The sequence below is a fragment of the Pelecanus crispus genome, chromosome 3 (assembly GCF_030463565.1).
Source record: "Pelecanus crispus isolate bPelCri1 chromosome 3, bPelCri1.pri, whole genome shotgun sequence".
Taxonomy (NCBI): domain Eukaryota; kingdom Metazoa; phylum Chordata; class Aves; order Pelecaniformes; family Pelecanidae; genus Pelecanus; species Pelecanus crispus.
This window is the reverse complement of record NC_134645.1, coordinates 79,947,772-79,961,067: the sequence shown is the minus strand read 5'-3', so window position 1 is coordinate 79,961,067 and position 13,296 is coordinate 79,947,772. Positions and strand designations below refer to the sequence as shown.

The 13,296-nt window shown below is 43.4% G+C and overlaps 1 non-coding gene across 1 annotated transcript; it reads left to right on the top strand.

Annotated features, from left to right (window-relative positions):
- Positions 1 to 12,189: 12,189 nt before the first annotated feature.
- On the top strand, positions 12,190 to 12,261 carry TRNAE-CUC (transfer RNA glutamic acid (anticodon CUC)). Its single transcript has one exon. It is a non-coding gene; the product is annotated as a tRNA-Glu (tRNA).
- Positions 12,262 to 13,296: the final 1,035 nt, after the last annotated feature.

Sequence of the window (13,296 nt, the reverse complement as noted above, 5' to 3'; positions counted from 1 at the left end):
AGTCTGCAAAGCAAAGCAAAACAAAAAAAAAACCTTAAAGGAACAGGATTCATTTCTCAATACAAGCACAAAATGCAAGGGCTAATAAATTAAGGAGATTTAATTTCAAACAAAAAGAGCTTCCTAGGGGCTTGTCTACACATGAAAGTCATTTCAGAATAAAGTAGGGTTTGAACTACAGTGAAAGAGCATCTAACTATGATTTATCATGATCAGCTTTGAAAGCAGATGTAGGTAATTCAGAAAGAAAGGGCTCTTCATCCAGGATACATGTGTCAACACAGTTACTCTAGGACACCCAAGTAAGCCCTGGCTTGTAGAAATGCATGAAGAAAACCAAGATCTGAATAACTAAATCCTCTATCAAAACATCTGAAAACAGTGAAATAATTTTAATTTTTTACGTATTGCGTATTTCCACTTGAATGTCCACTAAAACAAGAACTTAGATTACAAACACTAATCACCAAAGGAAATCTCTGCAAACAATCTTTTCCTCTTTTAAAATCCAGATTCGACAGAAAAACAAGCTTCTTGTGGTCTTTGAGGAAAAAGTCCTCTTCCTCTCCCATGCCTGCCTGACAAGATACACCAGAATTCTTTGTTTTCCTGAAAAAAACCATCAGTGTGGCTGTCAGTAGCCCTACCACTCATTTTCATAGCCCCAGGGAAGTAGCTTTGGTGGATGCTTTCTGCACTCCCTGTGAGGCCCCTCAGCGCTGAACCTCGGGGATCCTGTCACTTTTGCAGCAACACTTCCCACATAGACAGAGTGGGACAGAAGAGGTCTTTCAGACACGTGCTTGCAGAGCAACGGGGCTCTGCACTCCCATCTGCGCCACCTTCTCCAAATTCTGCCCGTTTTTGTCACGCTGGGAAGTTTAGACGTGTTATCTCTTGCCCTCAAGTAGATAAAAATACAAGCACGGTGTTAAGCTGCACTAAATTAAGATTGATTCCTCATGGCTTTTCATCTTCAGGCAAAATAACTCACTTCTGTGGCTGGGCAGGTAGTATCAAGCTTTCCTTTAATCATCCCCAATTAACGGAGCTTCCATAATGAACAGGGTGGGGTTTTTTTTCCCCATAGCTTCATGTTGACATTCATGTTGACATTTTCCAACATAGCTTCATGTTGACGTTCAATAAAATACCAAACAAACAGAACCCCCATGTGGGATTCCCACCGGACCTTATTTCAAACGAAGCCCTGGAAAACGTATAGGAAATAGCAAATAGCCGGAGAGGATGGAGGCAGATCAGAGAGGCAAGGTGCTGAGCCCCGCCAGAGAGGACAGCCCACCATCGCGCTGGGCTGCGGCGCCAGGCGAAGAGCCAGCACGGTGACAGCAGGGATCCTCTGACGCCAGAGAGGAACGCAGGAAAGAAGAAGAAAAGGCGATGCTAGAAAAGAAAGATGATTAAAAGGGACCACCAGACCAGATGGAGTTTGCCTTGAGCTGATATCGTGAATTGATATTTTTGCAGCCTAAGTAAACATAGCCTGGAGTGAACTTGAGTCAGCAGGTCTGTATGAGGCTCATTGTTCCTTTAGGGTTTGCTCTTCGGGGCTTTATTTTTTTACTGTAAAGAGATGCTGAAAAGGACATTTGAGATTTTTTTTTCCCGTCAGAAGCAGACAAAAGTAGCTTTTCCCACCCTGCAACTTGCCGCCTGCAGCAGACATAGGCTCCTATGCCCTGCACACCGCAAGGCTGGAAGCAAGCTCTGCAGCAGCACGTACCCCTGACCCGCTGATTGCAGAAGGCAGCCTGCAAACAGCTAACAGCAGGAGGATAGGTGCTCGCCAGGGAAGGCAATGCGTGTAATCTTTCAGAATGAGTCACAGTTCACACGGCTGAATAACATTTGCAATGACAGGAACGCTGCCGTTTCAACAGGCTTGAAAGCTGAAATGAAAATGGAGACTGACAATCATTTTCAGGCAAAATAAAAAAAAAAAAAACCCAGACACCTAAACAGCTGTGCCCAGTTATTCTGAAATCTATTTGTGTGAGAAGTAGCTCATTAAGTAGGGGAATCGCAGGGTGGCCATTGTGGCACCATTCAGCAAGAATTCCCTCTGCATGGAGTTGACGGGGAAGTTAAAAAAAAAAAAATCCCTATAATTAACCACGTGAATGAGGTTCTTTTTCAGCAGAGTGCAATATCAAAGAGCGACTGTGGCTTTCTCTCAGGTTCTTAAAATCTTAAAGATGACAAATTGCCTTTCCACTGTCTCCAAAATGTATCAATAAATACATGACTATGAAGATAAAAACCCCAGTGACTTAATAATGCAGTTTCACTTAAAAAAAAAAAACAAAAAGAAAAAAAAAAAGATATCAACCTTTTGTATAGTTCTTTACACTGAGGAGCGCTACAGAAATGCTACTTTTGTGACAAAGATCAGACCTGAGCTCCTGTTTGACAGCAATGCTTTTGAATAGTTTCTCTTGGTCCCTGGCTCCTTACTAAGCAGCAGCCCATTTCCATTCACTAAGGAATACATTAGAGAGGTCTGTTCCTAAGACTTACTAAACACCCCTATGGGGCACTTCAATAGCTGCTTTACAATAAGATTCACAGACGATGAACGGGGGGGTGAAAATCGAGCACATCTCTTGGACCAGGTACACTCTCCCAGCAAGTAACTCACTGATGTCTGCGATGCAGTATGGGTATGTTCAGGACTCACAAAATATCCTCCTGAAGGAGCCATTCCCTGTGTACGCTGGTAGCCTTTATAGTTTTTCAGGTAATTTTCAGCCTGTTCCATAGTGTTTCCATGTAAGCCTTCTCAAATTCTGCAGCTAAAACGCACCCGGTCCCTGCTTACCAACTGCTTTGTGAAAATCAGGTTTATTCCTGATAAACACATGTTCCTTATTTTGAGGAATTTTTCCCCTCTAGACTCAGTAATTTTATTTACTCAAAGCAAACCTGACTGTGGCATTATGATTTGGGTTTTCTCACTTGTATCACAGAAACCTCTAGGGTAAATAACCGAGAGCAGGTTCCTGTGGCTGCTGTACAAAACAGGCTGAGGAGCAGCCCCTTTCCCAGGGGGCTTCTACAGCAAGTACACAAGAGGAGCAGAGGAGGTATTACGATCCATATTATACAGCTTTGGATATGAAACTCAGACAGACCTCCCCAAGGTGACCCAGGAGGAGCCAGAAAACTGGTTCAGATGTTCTGCATCTCTGGCGATTGCCATCAGTGTGCTATCTCCTCAGGGTAAGGACTCATCCAACGAGACACTGTGACTGTGTTTCCCAAACACCAATATATCCTGATTCCACAATACAAAGGCATGATAGTACCTGGAAAGTTACAATGCCGCTTAAAAATATCATAACTGAATATCTTGAAGTATCCCTCTATTACATTGTTTCACTTACAGGCACGTTACCTGAAACTTGCATTGTAAGAAAAATCAGTCTTCAGCAAGACCTTATCACAGGCACTGGTCAGACACCGACTTCAGCTACCCTAGAAGGCTAATGGATATCTAGAAACTGTTATCCAGAGTGATGTCTAAATTTTCACATGACATAACCACAGAGCAAAAAAAATCTTAAGGCAACGCCACTGCTTTGTTAGAAAAACTAGGACACATTTGAAGCTCTGATTTTTTTTCCAGGTACTTCACACTTAAAGATAAGGACTGACTGTGTTCAGCTCTGGGGCCCCCAACATAAGGAGGACATGGACCTGATGGAGTGAGTCCAGAGGGGGGCCACGAAGATGACCAGAGGGCTGGAGCACCTCTCCTATGAAGACAGGCTGAGGGAGCCGGGGTTGTTCAGCCTGGAGAAGAGAAGGCTCCGGGGAGACCTTATAGCAGCCCTCTAAGTACCCGAAGGGGACCTACAAGTAAGCTGGAGAGGGACTTTTTACAAAGGCATGTAGTGATAGGACAAGCGGTAATGGCTTTAAACTGAAAGAGGGCAGATTTAGATTGGATATAAGGAAGAAATTCTTCACCATCAGGGTGGTGAGGCACTGGAACAGGTTGCCCAGAGAAGCTGTGGACGCCCCATCCCTGGAAGCGTTGAAGGCCAGGTTGGATGGGGCTCTGAGCAACCTGGTCTAGCTGGAAGGTTGTCCCTGCCCATGGCAGGGGGGGCAGAACTAGATGATCTTTAAGATCCCTTCCAACCCAAACCATTCTACGATTCTGTGTTTCCTTCAGACCAATCTGACAGTAATCTGCAGTGACTTTTCTCTGGAGACCACTTCTTTCCAGATTTTTCTCCCTCATCAGCCATCTGTGACAGTTATCTGGTAATCCCTTAATAATCTGTAGTATACATATGATATCATTTGTCCTAAAAATCTGAAATCATAATATTAAGTCTAAATCAACATGTGCAAAGGACTCACAAACCAGCAGGTGTAAAATTGTAGGTTTGCAAAATTTCTGGCTTTCCCAGCATAAACTTGAACATATAAATCATTAAATTCTTTCCAGACCAATCCTAGTTTCAGTGCAGTAATTCAAAGAGCCCAAGCCCTCCCTTCTCTTCTGCTTACATTTGAAAGGGAATTAGTAAGTTTTCCATACTTCCATCTTTTTTAACTCAGTAACTGTTTTTTCCCTCCTTTCAATCTCCTACCTTTTTAGCAGCCTATTAAAATACAGAAACATATTAGCCATGTTTATAAACAAAAATTTGGGAATCCCATTGCCCTGCCAAGCAGTCTGTTGCTTCCAACCAAGAAACAAAAGACTTGTTAATACATACACAGCTGTCTTAATGAAAGGGAAAATATAAAACTCTCTGGTTAAAATGTGCAACAATAATTTTTTACATTTGAGGCAGGACCAAATGTGAGTGGAACGCACTTGTGGCAATAAACTCCATCAATAACCATAAATATTTGCTAGCCATAGAAACAAATGACATACGCATTTTCACCTCCAACTGTTCTGGCTGTACTCTTGTGTATCACCACGCTCACCCCTTGTGGAAGGGTACAGAAGAACAAGCTTGCTCGTGGGTGAAATTTTGCAGGGGTTTTATCAGTTTAAAATGCAATGGGTGGGATTCAAATTGTGAAATTTCAGACATCTACAAGGCAAACATGTATTTACGGGATTGCATTCCCGAAGGCTTGCCCGTGTGAGAGTAGATTGTCCATAGATATGATTTACAGGGCCTTAAGCATGTTATTTTGTAGTGGTCTTGTTTTGGTTTTTGCCCCAGTTCAAAAGTACCTTAAAGAGTGAAAGCAGCGTGTTGCAGCCCACCCACGTACTGGCTTTACGGGACATGCCAGCACACCTCACAAGGGACGTGCAACAAGTGCAAGCCTGCGGAGCTGAGTGGCAGGGCTGCTGAGGGTGGAGGCGGCCAAACCTGGCACGCTGCTCCTCTTGCTGATGATGCGGAGCAGCTCGGGCGGCGAACGATCCCTCGTGAACGCCCACGTTTAGTTTCAGAGGCAATTAGCTGGTTGACTCCAAGGGAGAGCCGGGAGTGAAGAAACATTCCTGCAGTGCAGACAACCAGGGACCAAGCTCCCACAGTGTGCTGGGGAGCGAAGCTATTTGGCAGGGCAGACGAGGCAGACAGGCTCTGTAAGGGAATGATTCACCTCACTATAGAGTAGACGTCTAAAATAAGTAAGATGAGTCACGCACTGGAAACATCCATGTCTCTCCATGACCTGCAAAGGAAGCCTGGAGGATGGGCTCAGAAACACCTACACTGTAAATATTCAACACCACAGAAGAGGAACCCCAGACCAAACTATCATACATGCCATGCTGCAGAAAAACTTGTATTTTAGAGGGCTGAGCCTACTCTTTACTTGTGAGCCTCAAGCAACACTTAATTGCACTTTATTCTTCAGCAACGCTGAATAACTCCAAATGTTTTATGTTTGAAGCAGGAATACGTGGCACAAGTAAAACAAACTCCACCTCAAAGCAGAGGTGTCAATAGGAAAGAACAAGTATGCCTCAGCCTTGGCAAAGACCTCCTTGACAAAAGGTCAATTCAATAAAGGTCCCCTTTAGCTAAATGTAATCAGCATCATACAGAGGGCTCACAAGAGGTACACTCATAAAGACATGCTACGCTACATCGTTAACTTAGAAGTAGCGGGGACATGCACAGGCTCAGTAAGCTGTAATTTAAAATACAGGCTTACAAAGTCACTATGACTCATATTTAAAGCTCTGAGTGAATTAACTTCTAATGTGGCTGGCTTTATAGGTATCCCATCCCTACATGTCTGAACTGTTTCTTTCCCTTTTTTTTCTTTTATATTACTATTATTTTCTATTTTTCTTTGCAGTTTGGCTTTCTTAAATATATGAGGTTTTCGCTTAAGAAACCACATTGCAGAAATTGCTACATATGCTCCTGCTCTGCATGTGTCTGCCTGTATTGAGAGAAAAGCATTGGCTTCCCTCTGAGGCATCAGGCATTGGGAGTATCACAGGGAAATGCAGCTGACACCTAGTTCTGCAGCCACCTAAACCAAGAATTTCCACTCCAACAGTGAAACTTGCACGTGCTGTGCAAAGTCCATAATAAGATCAGCTAGTCCAACCCCCTGCCATTATAGAAGTCCAGGTAGATACATCCGTAGCTCTTCCCTTGTCCACTGATGCAGTCACTCCATTGCACAAGGCCACTAGATTAGTCAGGCACGACTTGCCCTTGGTGAAGCCACGCTGGCTGTCCCTAACCACCTCCCTGTCTTCAGTATGTTTTGACATATCTTTCAGGATGATCTGCTCCATGATCTTATCCGAAGATTTGATGGTGGAACATTAGGCTGACGAAAAAAAGCTCTGTGCCAAGATGAGCAAGCAATGTAACACATACAGTCAGGCTCTCCCATGCAGCAAGGCTACTTACCTGAATAAACCCTGCCTATGGAAACCAGTCCTGTGATAAGAGCATTTTCTGCATTAATAAGTGGCTGTCTTCAATTTAAATGAGTTTTCAACACGACTTGTGTATGAAGAATTTTAATAACTAGAGGTGTTTCTATGTCTGCACATGTGTGTTTTATTTTATTGAAGAGGGAACATCAAGGAGGCACTTAACTCATCCCTAGCTCCCTACTCTCTGTGCATCACCTCCTCCAAGCCTCTGCAGTGCAGCACACATTTGTCTGCCTGGGAGCAGGATGTGATTGCTGCGAGAGCCAACTTACGCAGCTCTGAGCATCACCCAGAGGGCTTCGCTTGAGAGCAGTTCATCAGCACTTGCTTCCCAAGGCTGCAGTTTGCACCATAAGTAAAACTCCTACACTTAGCAGGGAAAAGGAAAAAAGGAATACATCTTGAATGCAAAGTTTTACACTGAAATGAAGAAAACAATTTTCTGACTTCGATTCTCATTAGAAAAGCTTTGAGCCACTGCATGGTAATTGAAACTAAAAGTCTTTACCCTTGTAGAGCAAATCAGTCTGAACATGCATACATAACAATGCCTGGAAAGGCAGCAATCACCAAGCGTTTCACCTCTGCTCTCCTTTTGTTAATATTCATGTTTATTTTCTGCTCCTTTTGCTTCTGATTTCCCATCTGATGGTATGAAATGGAGCCACACTCATACAAATTATGCCTCTCACGCTTGCAGGGGAACTGCTCGCCTAACCTGCAGGCAAGCCACACCAGTGACCTCGATGGAAAAGACCAACAACTTCGATGCCTTGGGAGGTTCAGCGTTTCACACGCAAAGCCCATGCTCAAGCTCTCTCCAACTCTGCTTTTAGTTTTGTGTCTTTTCCCCCAAACAAGTGTCTCATAAGAAAAGCATACGCAGGAAAAAAGGATGCTTGGCACTGACTTCAAGTGACAGAATTTATACCATTTCAAGAATTAAGAAAGGGCTTTGGAAAAATAAAAAGCACCTTCCAAAACTAACATGACAGGGACAGATCTGTAGAGGAATTTCGGTGACTAATGCTCTATTGAATTCAAAACAAAACCCTGACTTCCATAGGAAATGGGTATTGGGAACCAGCTTACCAGGTTTAAATTAGCCATTGTGGACACCACTCCCGTAAATTCACTGATAGACCTGGGCTTCAGCGACTAATCTACATCACCCTGGGTGCAGGTTTGTGACTTACAGAAAGCACATGTTTCAGAACACTTGCCAAAATATTAATTTGTAGGTACTTATGAATTCAGAAAGCATTGCATCTGATTTATTATTTACATAGCATAACTACCATCCCTCGCTACCTCTGAGGAATAAATCCACTGCAACCAAAGGAGCTGGGAGCTGCAGAAGTAGGAAGGGGCAGCGTTGCACTGGGGAACCCCTCCTCGGACCTTCAAATGTCACCAAAGACTGACAGCTCTGCTGTTGGAAATCCCAGCAACATCAGGGAGAAATATACGTTTATTAAAAGAGGAATTGATTTTACTCTGCTAAGAGACACACAGCCCTAAAAACAGTCAAGTGAGATTTCTCTGCTATGGTAATAAAATAAAATAAATAAATTGGGCAGCAACATTCCAGCGCTATCCAGAGGCTGACAGCATGATAATTTATATCTGATGGAGATAAAACCAGGAGCCAGAACAGATTGAAATTTGTGGAAGCAAATTCTTGAAACTGCTTAAGCAGTGTAATACTCAATCAGCTGAATTATTTCCAGTGCCTGCACACCTTTGCCAACACTCAAGGATAACAGCAAGAAACAGATACAGCAACCACTGCTCACTGCTTGTCAAATTCAGACTTTAGCTAAGCAGAGGCAAGACCACGGTTTCAACCTGTATTCTTAGCTGCTTTAAATTAAGTGCTTTGCTTGAAAAAAAAAAAGAGAGATGTTGTAATAGATACAATGGGGGGAAAAAAAAACCTATTTTCCTCTAGGTTGACTTCATTGCAATATTCAAACCACAGCATTTGAACAAACAGAATTCATCAGTAAATACTCAGCTAGCCAGATAAGCAGAGTTTATTTTGTGCAAATTCCAGCACTCTAACTGTGATTTACAGATAGGGATGCCTCTGGCAGCCTAACAACTGACTTGAGCAGGCTCTGCCTGAGGCTAAGAACTGGGAAAAAGAAGGTGCTTTAAAGTAAAACTTAATGCTTTCACACAAATAAGAGCATTTCACTCTTGTGCAGTTTTCTCTCTCATCCAAGTGCAGTGCAAATGTCTAAACAGAAATGGTCCACCACACCTTCCAGCCTAAATGGAGATCTGAAGCCTCAGAAAACCCCTTCCCCTTTATCTGCCTGCCCATGGACAAGGACCAGGAGGACCTTCTGTGCCCAGGGAGCAGGAGAGGGCAGTATTTGTTGCTAGGCATCTATAATATCATAAAGCAAGTAAACGTTCATTCTTATCCATGGGTAAACCAAAAGGACGAGTGACTTCTACAGGTATTTAGATTTCATAATGTAAAACCTAAGGTAAGACAGAAAATATTCGCAACAGGTACCTAGGGGCTTCTGTCCCTGCTACACACCATCAGTTCACTTGATCATACGGGGTTTTACTGGACAGCCAGGGAAGACCTAAAAAGCCAAATTTCACTTTTTTCTTCTTCAACTCCTTATTTCATACAGGTGTTAGTTAATAAAACAAGGTAATAGAGCTCCACAGAATGAAATGTATACTAGCTTTAAATGTCTACAAACATACCCCCTTTCTTGTTTTTAATATGATTATGGATTACTGCCCTTAGTCTAGAGCTATGTAAAAGTCTTCCAAGCAAAATAAAACAGTATGTTGGGCAATTAGTTCCCCATGTCTAGAAAGGGAATGAGAGCTGGCTTACAAGTTGTTAGAATTCTAAGTACAAGATGATACGTTTATTTTCCAATTTATAAAGAAAATCAAGCTCATTTCGAAGCACACAATTTTGAAGTGTTTTTTGTTCAAGGCAAGTATAGACCCAAGTATCGTAAGCCCACAGAGGATGGGCTTGGGCAAATATGCACCATCCTCTTTAGTTAAGGACATTTTCCAATGTTTGATTACTAATCCTGAGCATTATACAGAACATAGCACTGAACAGCTACATGGTTTGACCCTGAACTCCTGATGTACCCAGAATTCCCACAGATTTCATAATGAATAATAACTGCAAGATCAAACCATTAATCAAGACATCTAACTAAGAAGAAACACATCAGCTCAGCAGCATCCAATTGACACATAATTGCTTCTTGTTTAATTTTCTCAAAAGAGAACAAGGGAAAAGGAACAAGATGCCGTTGCTTTGCTCTATTCGAGATGAAACAAAGTTCACTTCTTTGAAAGTTTCAGTGCCGCAGAACAACCATGAGGAAAGCCCAAAAAGAGACACGACATCAGTATTAACAAATTTTATTGTTCCTTTGGGGTTTTTTCAGGCAGCTCCTACCCTGCAGCGTTCATCTCTGGGATAAATCTCGATCCTCCAGTAGTGCCGTCAACTCTGCAGGGAGCCAGAAGGATTTCAAACTGATTCTTATCATTTTTAGGCTTCTAAGTGGCAAGTATTATTTAACATCACATGCCGTATCAATAGACATTACCATCTCTTCCCCCTAGCATTTCAAACACTGTCTCTTTGTAAAATATGAAAGAGGATGCTAAACAAAGGGCACTGACTTTGAAGCTCTCAGTTAATTATTTGACTTAGCTAGCTGCTAAGAGAGGAACGAGGAAGAGGGCTGGGGATGGATGGGGCAAAGCGGGGGGAGGTTAAAGCAGTGACAGCAACTCTGTGATGTTAATGTTCACTGGTTCTAACATCATTTTCAACTGCATGCATTTCCCAATCAGGTCCAGCCCCTGGCCCATCACCGATATTTGCTTCTTTGCTTACTTTTTGTCTACATTAATTTTCCCCAGCAGACCACCCTGTCACACGCACCAAAAAAGTAAAAAATAGTGACTTACTACCTCATCAAAACCAATAGCGAGAACACAGTGTTTTAGCAATATCCCTGAGAGAGAAGAGTTGCCTAACTGGCTCTTTGCAGGCCTTTCCTTGCTAAGCTCTCAAGGCCCACAAAGTTTGTTTTCCATATCCCAAGAAGGGCAGAGGGTTCAATTCCTTCCGTCTGCAGGAGCCACAAGGTCAGTCCTAGAAATGACCCAGAATTTTGTCACTTCCAGAAAAACCTACAGCAATGTACCTGAAGCTGCACCTGAAATCTGTCAGACAGTGGAACCTGAAGTAAGCTTCAGCGGGTCACTTGTTAAATGAGCTGCTGGTTAGCTCTTTCTGCAACAAGCATGTAAACCCAGAGGTTTTCCCATGTAAAATCTGAAGCAGTTGGCTTGACCTGAAAATTCTAAAAGACTTCAGAAGCCAACGGCTCACTGAAAAATCCTCCTGGTCCTATATTCCCAAAGACAAGAGAAGCCCCCATTGTATGATGGGGAGGGGTGGCAGCAGGAAAGACGCTCCTCACAAGGATCCCCCAGATTCGGGATTTGCAAAGCCAAAACGGCTCTGTGGTACTGAGTTTCAAAGAACACTGCAAAGCCATTTTGTTCCTGTCTGCACAGCATACGGAGAAGACTTCAGTGAGAAGCAAGATTTCTGTGTATGTGGTAACAGCTGTTGGAACTACTACATTTATCATTACAGAAAGACATAAGGAAAGGTTTATTTATCATATTTATACGTGTGTCAAGGAGGACATAAATTACAGGGCTAGTTTTTAAATGTTGCAAAAAATGAAAAAGAAAGCAACATAACCACCAAGGGGTTCCCCCAGAGCCAGATCCAGGACTTGTGCTCTTCAAGGGGTCAGCAGTCACCCAAGGACACCCCATCCACCTGACAGCGCAGTCCACGAGCACCTCACTGCCAGCGCCCTTCTTGATGGCACCTGAGCCTGATGGCACACATAAAAGCAAGAATACTGAAGACAGGACAGAAGATCAGGCAGGGGAAAATACATGTCACTGAAGATCCAAACTCTTCCACTTAGTGCTGCATAAACAGCTGGGAACGTTTCCGCCATCTCCTGCTTAAAGTGACCAAGTTGTTACCCTAAGAGCGAGTTTAAAATCATGGCTTTCACCTCTCTTACCCAAGGCATCAGTCCATATGTTCATGTGGTTTCTATTACCATTAGAGATTTGCTAATTCAAAATAGGGCAGCACGTCACCCTGTCACTTTTGTATACAGAAACACTAACATAAACAACATCAAGGTTGTATAAACAAACACTAAAATAAAAAACATCACAGATCCCTGGTGGTCTAGTGGTTAGGATTTGGCGCTCTCACCGCCACGGCCTGGGTTCGATTCCCGGTCAGGGAAAATAACTTTATCTGCCCGAGAGTAGGATGGCCCTGCAGAGGGACCTGGACAGGCTGGATCGATGGGCCGAGGCCAACTGTATGAGGTTTAACAAGGCCAAGTGCCGGGTCCTGCACTTGGGGCACAGCAACCCCATGCAACGCTACAGGCTTGGGGAAGAGTGGCTGGAAAGCTGCCTGGCCGAAAAGGACCTGGGGGTGCTTGCTGGTTGACAGCCGGCTGAACATGAGCCAGCAGTGTGCCCAGGTGGCCAAGAAGGCCAACAGCATCCTGGCTTGTATCAGAAAAGTGATTGTCCCCCTGTACATGGCGCTGGTGAGGCTGCACCTCGATTATTGTGTCCAGTTTTGGGCCCCTCAATACAAGAAAGACATTGAGGTGCTGGAGCGTGTCCAGAGAAGGCCAATGAATCTGGTGAAGGGTCTGGAGCACAGGTCTTATGAGGAGCAGCTGAGGGAACTGGGATTGTTTAGCCTGGAGAAGAGGAGGCTGAGGGGAGACCTTATTGCTCTCTACAACTACCTGAAAGGAGGTTGTAGTGAGGTGGGTGTTGGTCTCTTCTCCCAAGTAACTAGTGATAGGATGAGAGGAAGTAGGCTCAAGCTGTGCCAGGGGAGATTTAGATTGGATATTAGGAAAAATTTCTTCATGGAAAGGGTAGTCAAGCATTGGAACAGGCTGCCCAGAGAGGCGGTGGAGTCACCATCCCTGGAAGTGTTCAAAAAACGGGTAGATGTGGCACTCTGGGACATGGTTTAGTGGGCATGGTGGTGTTGGGTTGATAGTTGGACTAATGATCTTAGAGATCCTTTCCAATCTTAATGATTCCTAGTTTTCACTTTCATTAAAAATAATCCAGCCACCAAGCCAGGAAACATGAAATTAATTATTACTCTACCCTTAACTGGTTTAGTGGTGGACTTGGTAGTGTTAGGTTAATGGTTGCACTTGATGATCTTAAAGGTCTTTTCCAACCTAAATGATTCTATGATTCTAAGGTGAGTAATGTATCTTATGGATTCTAGGATACACATG